We start from the raw sequence: 17,996 nt of genomic DNA on the forward strand, positions 1-17,996 counted from the left end.
ATAGACCTAACGAACCACATAAACTTCATGTTACAAAACGGACTTTTCCCAAAGGAAAAAGGAAAAATTCTACTCACCCCAATACCTAAAGATACAAAGAAAAGCGCAAGTGAAATAACCAATTACAGACCAGTAGCATCTATACCACTAATAACCAGAATAACTGAAGGGATAGTAACAAAACAACTCACAAACTATCTAAACAAGTTCTCAATACTGCATGATGCCCAATCAGGATTCCGGTCGAATCACAGCACAGAAACAGTATTAATTACCCTAATTACAAAATTTAAACAAATGATTGCAACCGGCAACAACATACTCCTCCTACAATTTGACATGTCAAGTGCCTTTGATATGGTTGACCACGGAATCCTACTACACATACTTGAATATTTTGGCATCGGAGGAAATGTCCTAAACTGGTTCAAGGGGTTCCTAACCCTGCGCTCATACCAAGTCACATCAAACTCAACTACGTCTGCTACATGGACACCTGAATGTGGAGTACCACAAGGATCACCCCTCTCACCAACTATTTTCAACCTATTGATGATCCCCTTGGCAAAACCTCTATCAAACCATAACCTCAACCCGTATATATACGCCGATGATGTAACAATATACATCCCTTTCAAACAAGACATTAAAGAAATCCTCAATGAAATCAACCAAAGTCTACACATCATGAACTCCTGGGCAGATGCATTTCAATTGAAACTAAACGCAGAAAAAACTCAATGCCTGATACTCACCTCCCAGTACAACACGAATGAATTCACTGCTATAAACACACCTAAACTAAACCTTCCAATCTCAGAAACTCTAAAAATCCTTGGAGTTACTATTGACCGCCACTTAACACTTGAAACTCATGCAAACAACACAACCAAGAAAATGTTCTACTGCATGTGGAAACTGAAAAGAATAAGACCATTCTTCCCGAGATCCGTCTTTCGCAGCCTAGTGCAATCCCTCGTACTCAGCCATTTGGATTACTGCAACTCACTATACGCAGGTTGCAAAGAGCAAATACTGAGGAAACTTCAAACAGCCCAGAACACAGCAGCCAGACTCATCTTCGGAAAACCAAAATACGAAAGTGCCAAACCCTTAGGAGAGAAGCTACACTGGCTCCCACTGAAGGAACGCATTACTTTTAAAGTATGCACATTAGTCCACAAAATCATTCACGGTGAAGCCCCAGCTTACATGTCTGACTTAATAGACTTACCACCTAGAAACGCTAAAAGATCATCCCGAACTTTCCTCAACCTTCACTTCCCCAATTGCAAAGGCATAAATACAAAACGCTACATGCATCAACCTTTTCTTATATGAGCACGCAATTCTGGAATACACTACCACGCAACCTGAAAACGATCTATGAACTAACCAACTTCCGCAAATCATTGAAAACCCATCTCTTTGATAAAATTTACTGAAAGAATCAAAACACATTAAGTTCGCACACACTGTTAGTAATGCAACAATATATTCTCTTCTGAATTCCCATCCCCCGTAATTTTTTACCACATTTATACCTCTACTCATAGAAAAATGTTATACCGAATTGTTCTCCTACTACTGTTTAGTTGCCCTATTAGTTCCCGTTGTTTCTTTCCATTGTTCCATTGTTCTTCTCCATTGTTCTAGTCCCTTAATGACACTTTAACTTTGTTTTCGCATAACCCCTCACAATGTAATCCATAACCGAGTTGTAACAAACTGTATTTCCACCATTCACAATGTATTGTAAGCCACACTGAACCCACAAATAGGTGGGAAAATGTGGGATACAAATGCAATAAATAAATAAATACAGTGGGTATTGGGTATATGCATTCTGTAAGTTAGCCAGGGCTATGTAAATGCAGTGTAAAAAGCTGCCTTTTTAAGGAAGGATTTTTCTGTAATTAATATGACTATAACTATATTGTACCTTATCAATTTTAGTCATTCAAAGTTAATTATGTAATTCTTGATTACAGTCATGGCCAAAGAGTTATTAGATACTGTAGGATGAAAATAAGTAATTAGGGCAATAATTATTCCCTGATAATACTTATTACAAGGTTCCTGCTCAGTCTAGGGGAAATATTATAAAGGAACCCTGTTGCTGGCACCCTGCCAGTGTTTTGTTCTTCGCCAAAGAACCAAAGCCATGTCACAGATGATAATTGTTATTATTTATTACAGGTAGAAAAATAGACACTCTGCAATAGCTTATATGCAATATAATATCTCTTACTGATATGCACACTAACAAAATATATTGTCTAACTACACTCTGATTATCCTGAGACTACGTACAGTAATGATTAGAACAGTACAAATGATATCCTAATGATCCTTATGAAACTTATCACATCTTATGCAAAATACACATTAGCAGCTTTCCCTGACCAAGAGCTGACATAAACCAGTCGTACTTAAATAAAACCACTGCCTAACCCCAGACCAGGAAATATATCACTGTGATCTTACCACGCTGTCCTGATGACGGCTTCAGATAAGAACGGAGCAGAATCTCCCCAGACGCTATCTTAGCTGTCTGTGTCTTATGTAGTGCAGGTCTTTCTCAGCAAACAAGCAGGTTCCCGTCTCTCCTTTGGTTATCAGAGCCAATATCTCTGCCACAAGTATTTGCACCAGTTATGCAGGTCACAAGGTTGGTATCATACAGTCTCTAGCTCACCCCGAGCCTTGCTGGATTTCTCAGGTCCTTCACAGGTACTCCTCCTCCGAGGATCTCCGACTAACTCTTTTCCCCTCTCCCCACATTCTTCCAGACCTCTCTCTCGGGTGAGAGCCTGGACCAATTCCCTCCCGTACAGTCCAGTGCATGGATAAGAAGAGTTCTTTGTTTTGTGACCTTGAAGATGGTAACTTCTGGTGCCATGACTCTGCCTCCCTTCTCAGCTTCTCCGAGATAGAAGGGGGATGGTTGGAACACAGAATGTCCTTGGCTTCAGCAAGTCTGTCAGTGATTTTCCACAAGCTGAAGCTGGATCTTGCTGACACAGAGATGTGCAGGTCAGAGAGTTGCAGCAGCCATCTTATTGTACCAAGATGTCATAGGCTTGTATAGGCCAAGACCAGCTCAGGCTAGATCACAGGGAAATACCCCTACAATACCAAGTGGCTTGTTTTGTGTAAGGCAATACAACTTTGCCATTTTTGGTAAAGAATTTGTTTTCAATTTAGAGGGCTTTCTAATAGTCTTCAGACCCTTGTACATTTTTCATATTCTGCTGTTTATAAAGCACAAAATTAAAGTATTGAGTTGTTGCACTGATCTACACAACATACGCTATGCTTTCAGCATATAGAACTATTCAAAATATAATTAAGAAAGTAAGGGTTCTTTTACAAAGTATGCTATGCAGGTAGGAGGTACCACATGCATCTGAGATTGTGCAGATTGGTGCCCCTGTGGCAGGGATGGCTCTAAGCATGATTCTATAAAGGAGGGAAATGGGTGTGCATATAGACTGGCACCCACCAGTAGGTGCCATCAGTGGAGGAGTGGCCTAGTGGTTAGGGTGGTGGACTTTGGTCCTGGGGAACTGAGGAACTGAGTTTGATTCCCACTTCAGGCACAGGCAGCTCCTTGTGACTCTGGGCAAGTCACTTAACCCTCCATTGCCCCATGTAAGCCACATTGAGCCTGCCATGAGTGGGAAAGCGTGGGGTACAAATGTAACAAAAATTAAAAAAATAAAAGGGGCATATTTCAGGCAAAGAATGGGCATGCATTGGGTGGGACCAGAACGTATGCACACATGATGCTTTCCATATGGGCCATACTGGCATGTGTCACCAAAAGAGCATACCCAGAATGGGAGGACACTGTCTCTCTTTACCTTGAGTGTTGGATGGTGTTTAGTTCTGTAATCTAATATAACAAAAATAATCCCAATGTTATGCCTAGGTACTTATCAAATAACTACACTTCAACCAAGAGACCAGGCTGGTGGATACGGGAGTACTATTAAAGAAGGACTGCTCTTTTAAACTATTGTTTGGTAAAGTACTCCTTGAATGATTATTAATTTTTGGAGGGCTCTCAGAGTATTAACTCACCCTATAACACGAGAATTTGCCCAACATCTGTGCATCTCGTTGGGTGGTTGAGCATCTCAATCATGGAGCCTCTCCGTGGTTTTTTATTCTTTTTTTATTTGAATACGTGTTCCCTTCACAAAAACCACAATAGTGCTCAAACACTTCAAAAAATGTATTAAAAGTAACAGTCCAACAAGTATCTCTCGTGCCACTATCCCTCTTGTAAGGTTTTATTGACTAATTCATAGTTCATATATTCAAGAGGCACTGAAAATAATATTTAAATTCACTTATCTTATCGTGAGCTTCCTCAATAATTCTAATAAATCCCCATCCGCTATTTAAGTGGGTCCAGTATGGGTTATATCCAATGATTATATTCCACCACAAGCGCCACGCTGAGGTGAAAATCTTCACACCCCGGTTGAGCTGTATTGCTGTCTTCAAAACATCAAGAGTCCGACACTGCAGGGTTTCGTTGGAAAACTTCCTCAGGAACTCCAAATGTTTACAACTGTTTGAAACGTGGAACAAAAATCAGTCCCTCTCTCTTTTCAGAAGAAGTTACCCACGTCAGAGGAGGGCAGGCCCAGGAAGAACAGAGGGACATCAGAGAAGGCAGTACTGATCGCGATCAGCTCTTCTTGCCTGTGCAGCGCCTTCACACAGAGGTGAGAGGCGCTGCACGGGTCGGTAAAGCGGAGTGGGGGTCCGGTAGAGGGGGGGAGCGGTGGCAATGAGCTAAGGGGGCGGGGCACAGGGGCGGAGCATGGTGGGAGGCAGAGCTTGGGAGAAGAAAAACAGGAAGGGAGGGGGACCGGGGGCTGCTAAACTTTGTTTTTTTGTTTTTATTTTTTATTTAACACGCAGAAGAGGGGAGCAGCGCCGACCTCGGGGGAGGGGGGGGGCAAGGGCGTGGTTTTTTTGTTTTGGGTTTTGACGTTTGTGGCATGCGCAGAGCAGCCAGCATAACGCTTGGCTGCTCTGCGCATGCTTTACAGGCAGATTAACGACGGGGATTACACTTCTGTAATGCATTCGATTTACAAATACCAAACCGAACATGTGGGACTTCTGTTTTTAGTGCATTCTTCGTTCTTTCAAATTCGGTAAGGACTTTTATGTTTGTGATTTTTTAACGTATGGTTGATGCATCTGGGCCAGAGTGATTAGACCTTTTTGCATGATGGAGCAATCTAGCAGCAGTGTTTACAGAGTTTGAATAGTCAAGTTTCGAAATCAAAAAAGCATGATAAGCTGTGTGTAACAAGGAGTCCAGGAAAGTACGTAGGTAACGAAGAATACAAAGTGTTCAAAAACCAGTCTTAACTGTTTCAGAGATCTGTCTATTAAAGGATGAGTGGGAGTTAAACCATACACTCCAGTACTTGAATAACTGAAGGATTAGAGCTAATTTTGACCACATGTCTTTTAGGCTGATTTTTCAGTCAATTATATTGGCTCATATTGATTATTGCAATTCTATTTATATTGGAGCCAAGGGTATTATAATCAAGTCTGCAAATTTTGCAGAACACAACTGCATGTCTGATACATAGATTGTAAAGGTTCGACAGAAATACTGCATTCTTTTTAAAATTGCAGTGGCTGCCAGTTAGACCTCATGTGATTTTTAAAGTCTGCACCCTTACATTATTAATCATTCATGGAGGTGCCCCTTAGAAGAAAGTCATGTACACTGTGAATGTGAAGGTATCTTTACAGGACTAGGTGTTCTCTCCTCAGACAGCCTTGCACTAGTTTATAGTATGTTTAATGCTTTTACTGTTATTCATTTCTAAGGGCTTTTACTGCTGCAGTTATCACTGCAAAGATATACAAGCAATGCATTGTGCGTAATGTAGTCTCACATGTAATGCAGCCATCCCTGCTGCAAAGACCTCTTCTCTTTCTCAGCCAAGCTTGGCTCCTTTTTCTACCTGCTATCATTTCTTGGTTAGCCAGGTATGACCTTTCCCTCCAATCAGGGCTGCCCTCTGGGACCACCCCTGCTACCTGATGGCAGGCTCTGTCCCTATTGGTCCCTTTGCCTCTTCCTCCCTGGGCCTGTGTGAGCCCCTTCTTGGCCTCTCTTTCCCCATGAGGCATTCTCCATCTTGTTTCAGACAGCTCTTGTCCTGCTAAACTCCCTGGAACAAACTCATTTTTCACCTTGTAATATATCCCCCTAATGAGATATTGCACATTCCAGCCACCCAGCTTTGAAAAATTGGCTTCTGTTTAACTATTTTCTCCCTCTGCAATAAAGCTGCCTTTCTTCAGATTTCTATCTCCAAACTCTGATTCAGCCCTCAGAATTATGGAGTCGCTGTTGCCATGAGACAATACTTCTGAACATCTATTAGTAAATCTTATATAATACTTTGCACCTCTGGCTGGCTGGCTGCCTGGGTTCGTAACACAGTTCCCATTGGTCCGCCCTGGGGATGGGAAGTGAGAGGGAAGGGAACCCAGCAGCAGCCACTGGAGGTGAGTAAACAAATGTCCCCCCCCCCCCCCAAGTTCCATGACTCCCTACCTCCCTCCACTCCCGTCCCTCCGAGTTCCACGGGCCCACTCCAGTACGACGGCCCCACTCCCATCCAATTTCCACGCCCCCCCTCCTCTGATTCCGTCGCCCAGCGCCTCCCTCCCTCTGTCTCTGTGGCCTCCGACTGTAAGGAGGACATGTGCGGGTGCCCCAGCCTTTGTAAGTGGCAGCTGCTGTTTAAAATGTTTTACCTCCTGCTCCACCGGCAACAGTGAAGTCCAGCACGCACGGACACCGCTTCACACTGCCTTTTCTTTCGCTTCTGTTTCAGCTGTTTCTCTGGTCCCGCCCTAATTTCTTGTTTGCAGAAGCACGGGACCAGAGGAACAGCTGAAACAGAAGCGAAAGCAAAGGCAGTGTGAAGCGGCATCCGTGCGTGCTGGACTTCACTGTTGCTGGCGGAAAAGGAGGTAAAACGTTTTAAACAACAGCTGCCACGTACGAAGGGCTGGGGCACCCACATACGACCTCCTTACACTCGGGAGGCCATAGAGACAGAGGGAGGGAGGCGCTGGGTGGCAGAAATCAGAGGGGGTGGGCATGGAAATTGGAGGGGGGGCGTGGAACTCAGACGGGCTCCGCTCATTCTGCCTCGCCTCACGGACCGACCTTTCACTTGTCTATTAGATTGTAAGCTCTTTGAGCAGGGACTGTCTCGCTTTGTTAAATTATACAGCGCTGCATAACCCTAGTAGCGCTCTAGAAATGTTAAGTAGTAGTAGTAGGGGGTCCTGAGACGAGAGAGGGGGGAGAGGGAAGGAGGGGGAGGGGGAGGTGAGGAGAGGGATGGGCAGGTCCTGGAACTCGGAAGAGAGGGAGGGGTGTCTGGAACTCGGAGAGGGAGGGAGGCAGGTGGGGGGGCCTGGAACTTAGAGGGGAGGGGGCCTGGACATCAGAGGATGGAGAGAGGGGGCCCTGAAACCTTGCTAGCGCCCGCTTCCTTGCTGTTGGAAATGGGCCTCTTTTACTAGTTATCTATATTTATTCAGTAAAGGAAATTTCAGAAAATAAAGAGGCTTCAGTTGTGTGCTGGTTTGCCAAGGTTATACTCCAGGGTATTAAGGCTTTAGAGATATAAGACTTGTGAAACATGACATGATGACACAGGTCTTAGATGATCAAACAATTGGTGAAACATGAATGAAAAATAAGGTAAGTTTCAAAATTTTAACATTTTACTAGTGTGCTAAAGTGTAAGATTTAAGATAACTGTGAAAGTAATTGAAGCCAATAAGTGAGCCTTCAGGCATTGTTTCCAATGTGAAACAAGTTCCTGCCAAGGTTTTCTTTCAGTTTTATTTTTTGCTCCATATACCAAGTCAAGATTTATGCAAAGTGTTTATTTGCATATGTAGATGTTTTCTCCCCTGGGACATTTTAAAAGTTGTGGAACCCTGGTGTCATATTTTGCGCTCTAGGAATACCTGTAGCCTCTTAACATTGTAAGCTATGCAGAACCCCAATGGGCTTGTGCGGGATATAAAACCTTATTGCATTGTATAGTATTAAAGGGCAACTCTTGTCATGGGTATACCTGGGTGTGGTTGAGCTCATGATTGTCCACAAGATCCTTCAGGTGATCATTCTGGATCCATCACAGGCTGACGTAGCGGTGGTAATGATACTTATTACTGCCATTCTCCTGCCCTTTGACCACAATCAGGCCTCTTCATTTTGCGCATGCTCTAACAGAGCCCTGCTACAGCAAGCCTGTTTCTTAGAAGTATATACATACTATATAGTTTTAGCACTACCGTCACTTACAGGTCACTCAGCAGCTTTAGACAGAGCTTGTGTCAATGAACCAAGTTCTTGCCTGCAGGCCGGTGTTCCAAATATCATACAAAATTATCCTTATTTTCTGTGTCTGACACTGTATACCCCCAAACCATTCCCCCTCTGTACTTCACATGAACCAGCCATAGCTGCTGTCTTAAGACTGAATTCCAAAACCATACGTTAATAATATGTATTGGAGGAAAAAGAAGTCAGAGACTACCTAGCCATAAGTGAATGCTTATAAACTTATCCATTCTAGATCACAAATGACCTTGTGCATGTCAGTGTAAAAAGCACCACAACTGAAGTGTGAAAATATATCATAAAAAGTAATTTTGGTTAAGGTCTTTTCTTTTTCAAAGACTTTGATGGGCGTTGTTGAAGTGAAAACATAGGAACAACCTACACAGGTCCATGTTTCACTTAAGAAGCTGTTACAGGGGTGACTGTTTCAACTATGCTCTGAAAATTATTTTTTTTCATAACAGCTTCAATATTAGAAAACTAGCCCAATGGGATATTCACATCATCAAGTTTCTAGTGGCAATGCAAAATGCACTGCTGTTTAAATAGAACACTTGTCTCTTTCATGCATATGCATTATGGACATCCAGAAAAAACAGCTGGCTGGATGTGCCCCAAGACTGCTTTGAGAAGCATGGAAGTAGGTCCTACTTGTTACTTTTACTCAAAGGTAGGATTTTGTATCCTTTTTTTCTTTTTAAAGCAATTTGCCTCCATTATGCATGCTATCCTGCTTATTTTCGAACGAGGGGGCCGGCCATCTTCCAACACAAATCGGGAGATGGCCGGCCATCTTCCAACACAAATCGGGAGATGGCCGGCCATCTTCCAACACAAATCGGGAGATGGCCGGCCATCTCCTAAACCTGGCCAACTCGGTATAATCGAAACTGCTTTCCATTGCATGGCCAGCCAAAGTTCAAGGCGGGACGGGGGCACGGGTAAGAGATGGCCGGCTTCGGCTGATAATGGAAAAAAAGGCCAGCTCTGACGAGCACTTGGCCAGCTTTACTTGGTCCATTTATTTTTAGGACCAAGCCTCAAAAAAGTGCCCCAACTGATCAGATGACCATCGGAGGGAATCGGGGATCACCTCCCCTTACTCCCCCAGTGGTCACCAACCCCCTCCCACCCAAAAAAAAATGTAAACATTTTTGTGCCAACCTCAAATGTCATACCCAACTCCATCACAGCAGTATGCAGGTGCCTGGAGCAGTTTTTAGTGGGTACTGCAGTGAACTGCAGGCAGGTAGACCCAGGCCCATCCCCCGTACCTGTTACACTTGTGGTGGTAAATGTGAACCCTCCAAAACCCACTGTACCCACATGTAGGTGCCCCCGTTCACCCATAAGGGCTATGGTAGTGATGTACAGTTGTGGGGAGTGGGTTGGGGAGGTTCAGCGCCTAAGGGAGCTATGCACCTGGGAGCAATTTGTGAAGTCTACTGCAATGGCCCCTAGGGTGCCCAGTTGGTGTCCTGACATGTGAGGGGGGACCAGTGCACTATAAATGCTGGCTCCTCCCACAACCAAATGCCTTGGACTTGGTCAGGTTTGAGATGGCCACCATTAGTTTCCATTATCGGCAGAAACCAATGGCGGCAATCTCTAACGCCGGCCCACTTCTTGATAGATTATACTAGTTTTAGACTGCACTGCATTCGATGTAGTGTCCACATTTAAAACGACCTGCGATGGTTGTACCAACCAAAGATGGACTCAATGTCTCCTTAAGATTCCAAACGTAACTGTAAGCAAACATTAATCTTTCATGAAAATACTCATGTAACTTTAAAATTGACTACTATTTATGAATGATGAATAAAAATTTAGAAAATACCTTTGAATAATAAATAAAATAATAAATACACACACCATGGCTTCATGACTCAATTTTTGACTGAACTCTTCTGGATATCATGGTTGTATTAAACTGTACAATTCCCAATCATAATAACAAAGACATCACCTTTGTTATTATGTAATGTTTCCACGTAGGTATTGGTTCTGAGAAAGGAAAAAGATCAGTCTATGTTTTTTCAAAATTTTCCATACACAAATTAGCTACAGCAGGCAGCAATGATACATTCATGGCTGTACTAGAAATTTGCATATAAAACTGATTTTGAAACATAAAATAGTTATTCTTCAAAGAACATTTTTACAAGACTTAAAAAAAAATAAAATCGATACAAACTGTGGTTTTTATTATTTTTGTTAATCTAATATATTCCTTATACCCTCAATTGCATCAAGGTAAGACATTTAACAAAAGCTCTGGATTGATATTTCACATCTAAAATTCTTGAAAAATGAACAGTTTCTGATGCATGACCAAATCTCCAGCATAAAAAATTTACCTGTATAAATAAATATCAAACATATAAACGGCGAGTGACTGTACTCACTCACAAATGCGCAGTAGAGACTTCCCTCTCTGCCCCGCCCCCACCTCAATACAGGGGCGGGACAGAGAGGGAAGTCTCTACTGGCATGCTGCAGACATCGGAGCCGCTCCCCCTCCCCCGGAGTTGCTACCGCCCCTCCACCCAGCCCGAGCAGCACTGTAAACTTACATCAGCATGCAGCAGCAGGCACATCAGCAAAGCTGCCGTCGGGCTTCCTTCTCTGCCTTTGTCCCGCCCTCGCCGACGTTATGTCACACGAGGGCGGGACACAGGCAGAGAAGGAAGGCCGCCCCCACCACAGCTTTGCTGATGTGGCTGCTGCTGCAAGTTTACAGTGCTGCTCGGGCCAGGTGGAGGGGCGGCGGCGGTGACTCTGGAGGGGGGGGGCTCAGACCCCCCCATTCCAAAAGTAGCCCGTTTTCACGGGCTCAACGGCTAGTTCTCACATAAAGAAAATGTTACTGATACTATTTGATGCCCAGGGTCTTTTGGACCTTTGTAAGTGTTTACAGTACAAGAATTTTAGTTTTGTGATTCAGAAACTCCAGTTCTATTGAAGTCAAAACATTGATCTCTGGGATTTTACCATGAAGTAGATGTTAGAGCAGATCCGTGCTAACTACTTAATGTGGGTAGAAGCAGGAGTAGGAGGAGTGGCCTAGTGGTTAGGGTGGTGAACTTTGGTCCTGGGGAACTGACTTCGATTCCCAGCACAGGCAGCTCCTTGTGACTCTGGGCAAGTCACTTAACCCTCCATTGCCTACCGCATTGAGCGTGCCATGAGTGGGAAAGCTCGGGGTACAAATGTAACAAAATAACTAACTAGGCAAGACTGCAGAGGGTCAGAGAAGTGCGCAGGTTGGTATGAGAGGAAAGGATAAGAATACCCACATTCTTGGCAGTCTGATAGTGTAGCTGATTCCTAGATGGAAGGAACTGCAGCACTAAATGAATCACAGCTTTGGATATAGTCGTTTGGCATCACAGACCCTGAGGCAGTCTACGAAACTCGGGCCGAAGTCAGCCATGACCGGTGAATTACAACTACAGCTGTTGAGATAAGTGCACCTTAGAACCTTTAAGATATCAATCAGGTTCAAGTGTAAGATTGCAACATCTAAGAGGTTTTGTAGCCTACGAAGAATGAAAGGTTGCTCCCTTAAATGGGGTGACTAACAAAGGCGCTTTCCTTAGCATTTGAGGCTTTTCCTCATTTAACATAATACACACACACAGTAATTGGATATCTTGGTATGCCAGCCCACAGCATGATAGCAGTATTCTGCAACAACTGTAGACTATTATGTAAATTACTTGTAATCTAAAGGTATAACAAATTACAGTAGTCCAGATGAGGCAGCAAAACTGAACTAGAATCCTAAAATCCTCCTGTTGCAAATATGATCTTATTGCCCTCAATTGCCTCAGCTTATAAAAAAAATGTTTACTAAGGGCATTTATTTACCTATCAAAAAATAAGCCTGAGTCTAGGATTACACCTAATACCCTCGAATAATCTATTCCTAGAATTTCTCCAGTAATCAATGTTATCGACTTCACTAGGATTATGCCAACATCTTCAAACCAAAGTAGCTTTGTTTTTTGTTCATTTAACTTCAAAAAATATTTTGTGACCCAGCTATGACAGAAATATAATGTCTGATAGAATTTAAGGTGTCATCAAAACTTTCCAGCACTGGGCATAAAAGGAAAATGTTATTTGTGTAAGATAACACAGAGATCTCACTGGCAGAAAAATAATTACCCTGAGAACTCAGATATACATTGAACAAAGAGGGCAAAAGCAGTGAGCTCTGAAGCACCCCACATCCAAGTCTCTAACTAGAAGATCTACCATCACATCACAGGTGAGAAGTGCGAGATGGCCACAGAAAAAGACACAAGATGATGTCCATGAGCATCAACAAATAATCTGAAGCTTTATTGGGTCACAATCTCTCAACAAAACTAAGTGAAGACCCAACATGGCCATGCCTGCATCAGGAGTCTGACAGTTTCTAGTATACACTGCTGGATAGCAAGGACAGCAGCTCGAATGAGCTTACTGAATTTTGCTCAAAAGTGTGGAACATCTTTTCTCTTAAACTATTTTTGCCTTTTGAACTGTGTGTAGATCTATCTAGTCTTATTATCCGGATCCCTGATGCAAGCACATTCCTTCTTTCACCTGCATGTTGCTGAGGAGGTTTGTTCTTCTGTGGCTTTTTGGTGCACAGCACACATCTTTTTAAAAGTTATAAGTGCTCCTCTCCATATTACTTACAGTATACTCATAACTGAGACATCATGAAGCATAAGAGAAGTCCATCCTGTATATCTGAATACTGCACATTATGCAAACTATGTTCCCTGTGGTGATTTGCATGAAAACTGGTGCTAAGGACTGTGCCTCAGAGGAAGTAAGAGGGACTAAACCTAGTTTTCAGGAGAACTGCCCACTAGAAGTGGGTTGGCCTATTAGAAGCCAAGCAGAATACTTTCAACTGGTCTAGTTCATGACAACAGAATCTGACCGTTTTAGGTATAAAAATAAAATAAAAAATTGAAATGACAAGCATGATCGTACAGACTATATGAGTATAGTCTTTACTGTCAAACATGTTAACATGCATTAAATCAATTCAGTGCACACTGAGGGATAATTCTGTATTGATCACCTAAATTCAGGCCAAGTCTCTACTTCATAAGGGGTCTGAGTTAGCTAAGATTTACTTTTGACTATTGCTCAAACCAAATAGTGACAAATCAAAGCATATACTAAATACTGTTCTGGATTTCAAATTTGCACTTAAATCTAAAATGGAGACTAATTTAACACAAAAATATTATTCCTTCCAAAGGGGTTAATTTAATAACTTCCTAAATTGGTGAAAAATACAAAATATGTACTTTTCACTTTTCTAGGATTTTCGGAGTGAAAATATATGGGTATTTTCACTTTGAAATAAAATCCCCGGAAAAGTACCCACACGTTTACACGTGCCAATTTGTGCTAATAAATTTTCAAAAATATTCTCATATTTTTACTCTAAGTATGTGCACAGTTTGCTTCCCTCCTCCTCTGCCTGTCCACAACAGATAAATTACAAATCAAATGGTATTATGTACTTACTTTTACCTGCATATAGACCAGGCAATTTTATAAAAAGCTCATTTCTGAAGGTAAAGCATTGTTTTATCTACTGACATGGCTTTGAACATTACCCTTCCTAACTACAATCACGCATAGAAGACTGTTGTATACCTTCTGTAAACTTATAGAAATTTGGCTATTTGTTAAATAGGTCTTCTTAAATACATTTATACTATTATTGAATTGTTTACTGTATTTTCTTTGTATTTTACTTACTGTAAACCACACAGAGCTAATCGTTGAGGCTCTATATACATTTTTTTGTTATAACTCTTTGTGTGCACAGTGCCAAACTTAAGGTGAGAGAAATGTATTTATGCATTTATTTTTACAGCTGGACTGCAGCTTTAGGGCCTCTTATCAAGCCATGCTAGTGGTTCCTGTGCAGCAATGCAGACGGAGCCCATTCAAAGTGAATGAACTTTGTTGGCATTACCGCACCGGAAGCAGCTAGCGTGGCTTGATAAAAGAGGCCCTCAGGCTACAACAGTGGAGTGTGGCCTAGTGGTTAAAGCACCGGTCTTGCAATCCAGAGGTGGCCAGTTCAAATCCCACTGTTGCTCCTTGTGATCTTGGGCAAGTCACTTAACCCTCCATTGCCTCAGGTACAAACTTAGATTGTGAGCCCTTCTGGGACAGAGAAATATCCAGTGTACCTGAATGTAACTCACCTTGAGCTACTACTGAAAAAGGTGTGAGCAAAATCTAAATAAATAAAAATAACAGTTGATTACCTGCCATTTAATTCCTAAGTGCTAATAATCTCCTTTGGTTGGAATAGTGGAATATGAAAGTTATCTAGAAAAAAATATTAATGCAAAAACTATTTTCCTGTCCCATTAAAACAACTCCACTGGGCCAGATGCATTAAAGGGAAAAATCTAACCAAATGGGACTTTACACATACATACAGTAAAGACAGATTAGGTAGCAGAAAAAAAAATTCCAGTTACTGTGGATGGTTTCTTTACTTTCTTATCAGATGCCTAGTACCGAGATGAAAGAAAATTTACTGCAAGGATCAAAACATATGAAGTCCACACACACTAACAGAAATGCACCAACACACTCTCTTCTGAATTCTCCTACTCGTCTCATATCTTCACCACAATTAATACTCCACCCACTTATAAAATTGCTATACCCTAAGGTTGTCGTGCTATTGTTCTATCGCCCTATCCTTTCCCCATTGTAACATTCCACTGTTTATACGCTCTAAATGTTGTTTTGACTTGACTTTGTCTTCCCATAACTCCTCATAATGTAACCCATAATTGTACTGTAACATATTGTATTTCCATCATTCACAATGTATTGTAAGCCACACTGAGCCCGCAAATAGGTGGGAAAATGTGGGATACAAATGCAATAAATAAATAAATAAATAAAATAAATAAAGCAACTAGTAGAAGGGAATCCTGTGATGTGGTCATAATCTGATTTTAGTGTTGGCACAATTATTAAATTCTCTTTTCAACACTGTCATACAGAATCCTCTACTTCTCCAACAGAGCATGTCTCATCACAGTATCATTTTTTCATAAAGCAATAAGAACATGACATCTTTTATGATGTAGATCCAGGAATACATTTTGACAAATAAGGGAAAAAAGGTTTCCAGATATTTATTTCTGGAACTGTACACCAGGTATTAAAGTACAACAAAATACAAAATAATGCTCAAAAAAATCAGTGTTTATGTACAAATATTAAAGTCAATGCAGCAGCGACTTCCTCCTGAACATCGGATACTAAAAATTACTCTGATTGTCACTAATTAGTCATATTATTCACAGGGAACTTATTTTGACTAGGTGTAAAGGAGAATCACTGGTGCTCTAAAAGAATATCCATACATATTTTAACAATATAACTGGTAAAAGTTTCCTCCTTTTAGTACAAAATGAATATATAGTAACCATCTCTAAATATCTGATAGTCCTTTGATTGAGGCATGTTGACAGTGTGCTTATCATAGCCTACAGGAATATTTTCTCACAAAAATTTCCTCTTGGTCAGTTCCTCCATTAGTTTACATTCAAAATTGAAATATTATACTCTAGAGACTTTGGTAAAATTAAATAGCAGTTCGACACTCTATTGGGACTGAGGTTTTCACACATGAGGTCCTCAGTTTGGGAAAACAGAAGAGGAAACAATTGCACAATTCATTGACCTAATTGAACACTCTTAACATTCTTTAGCAAACAGCGCACTGTACATCCTTCAAGTAAATTCAGCAGTGTGACCATGACATGAAGTATACATTTAACCCCTCATTCTAAAACAGGTTGCCTAAAGGTAGGCGCCAATTGCATGCATAAGTTACAGAATACTGCACTTAAACGAGCACGATTGTTAGTTAAGCATATAAGTGCTAGCCACTTGCTCAGCAGTATTCTATAACGTAGGCTTGCAACACATTTAGTGCATAAATACAAGAGGAAACGCACATGGGCGGGGCTTGGGTGGGGGAGGTCCCACATTTATACATGTAACAGAAAGTACCATAATTAGGCATGCTTGTTTACACCTGTTTATAACATGAAGTGGGTGTGCTCAAATAGTGCATAAAATGCCAACTTATGCTAGAATTCTGTAAAGGAATCTGAGTGTCCAGAGGCCATTATAGAATTAGCACTTAGAGCCAGATTCAATAAATGGTGCTCAAAAATCAGCGTCTGGGGGAAAAAAAAAATCGGCGCTCAGCATTATTCTATAGAGGTCGCTCCAGGATGAGTACCGTTTATAAACTAGTGCACAGCTATGATTCTCGTGCCCAAATTTAGGTGCCAAGATTTACGCCTGCTGAAACCAGGCATAATTCCTGGTGCCAATTTGGGCGCACATCCCTAGTATTCTATAACACTGTGTGCAAATTTTTGTAATGCCCCAACCTTCCCATGGCCAAGCCCCCTTGTGGGTTACGCACTATGGAACTTGGGTGCCCACTGTTATACAACAATGCACTGCCAGATGAGCACGCAAATCCTAATTGGTGCCAATTATCGACTGTTAATGCCCAATTACTGCTGTTAAGTGGCTCATTTATCAAGTTGTGTGCGCATTTCAGGATCACGCCCAAATTTTGGCCACCTTTATGGAGGTTTGGGGGTTAGTGCACTGCATCTTGGCACCTAACTTTTGGCACCCTTTATAGATTTACCCCTATGGGGGTATTTTATAGCTGCATACATCAGTGAAAGGTACATGTGTACTTTTCACTCTGACTTTGCAGATATTCAAAATAAAAGATACACGCACACTTTTACTTTGAAAATGATCCCAAGAAAAATATTAGTATATTTTTACACCTGCTAATTTGTGCAAATACTTTTCTGGAGAAAAATACATGCATACTTCAAAAGTCTGTGCGTAGTTCCAGATCCTGCCTCAATTACACTCCCTGAATGCCTAGACGTAACATGTGAAATGGCTCTATGCACATACTTTTACTTGTATACTGGGTAAGTAGTTTTATAAAAGCCAGTTTCTGCAAGTAAAGCACTGTTCTACATGTGGAAATGGCTTTTAAATTCACCCTTTTAAAATGACAACAATAATACCACCAAATAAAAGTATTGCTATAATCACAGCACCAGTTACACTTTTAAATGAATCAGCAAACTTGATCACATTCCCTGTAAATAATCTGGAACTGACATACCCTAGCAAACTGCAATTGCTCAGCATGGATTTTTGGTTTGTTCACATGGAAGGGGAAATAAACACTGTACAAAGGACAAAGAATTTATCACAGTTTGCTATAAGAATTGTGCTTTAGCAACTAAAGGCAATGGAAAGTCTTCACATGTATACAAGTTCTCTTCATTCAAACCCTAAAACGCAATTCTTTAAATAAACGGCAACAAATTCTCAAACTGAAACTTAACTGAGAAGGAAAGGAAACAGTGAAGTCCAGCTTTTAGGGAAAAAAATCAATAAATAGCTATTTTACAGGGGTAAAGTCTTAGTGGTACACTTTGTGAAAGCACATCAAGCATGCACAAAA

The sequence above is a fragment of the Microcaecilia unicolor genome, chromosome 2, assembly GCF_901765095.1.
Source record: "Microcaecilia unicolor chromosome 2, aMicUni1.1, whole genome shotgun sequence".
Taxonomy (NCBI): domain Eukaryota; kingdom Metazoa; phylum Chordata; class Amphibia; order Gymnophiona; family Siphonopidae; genus Microcaecilia; species Microcaecilia unicolor.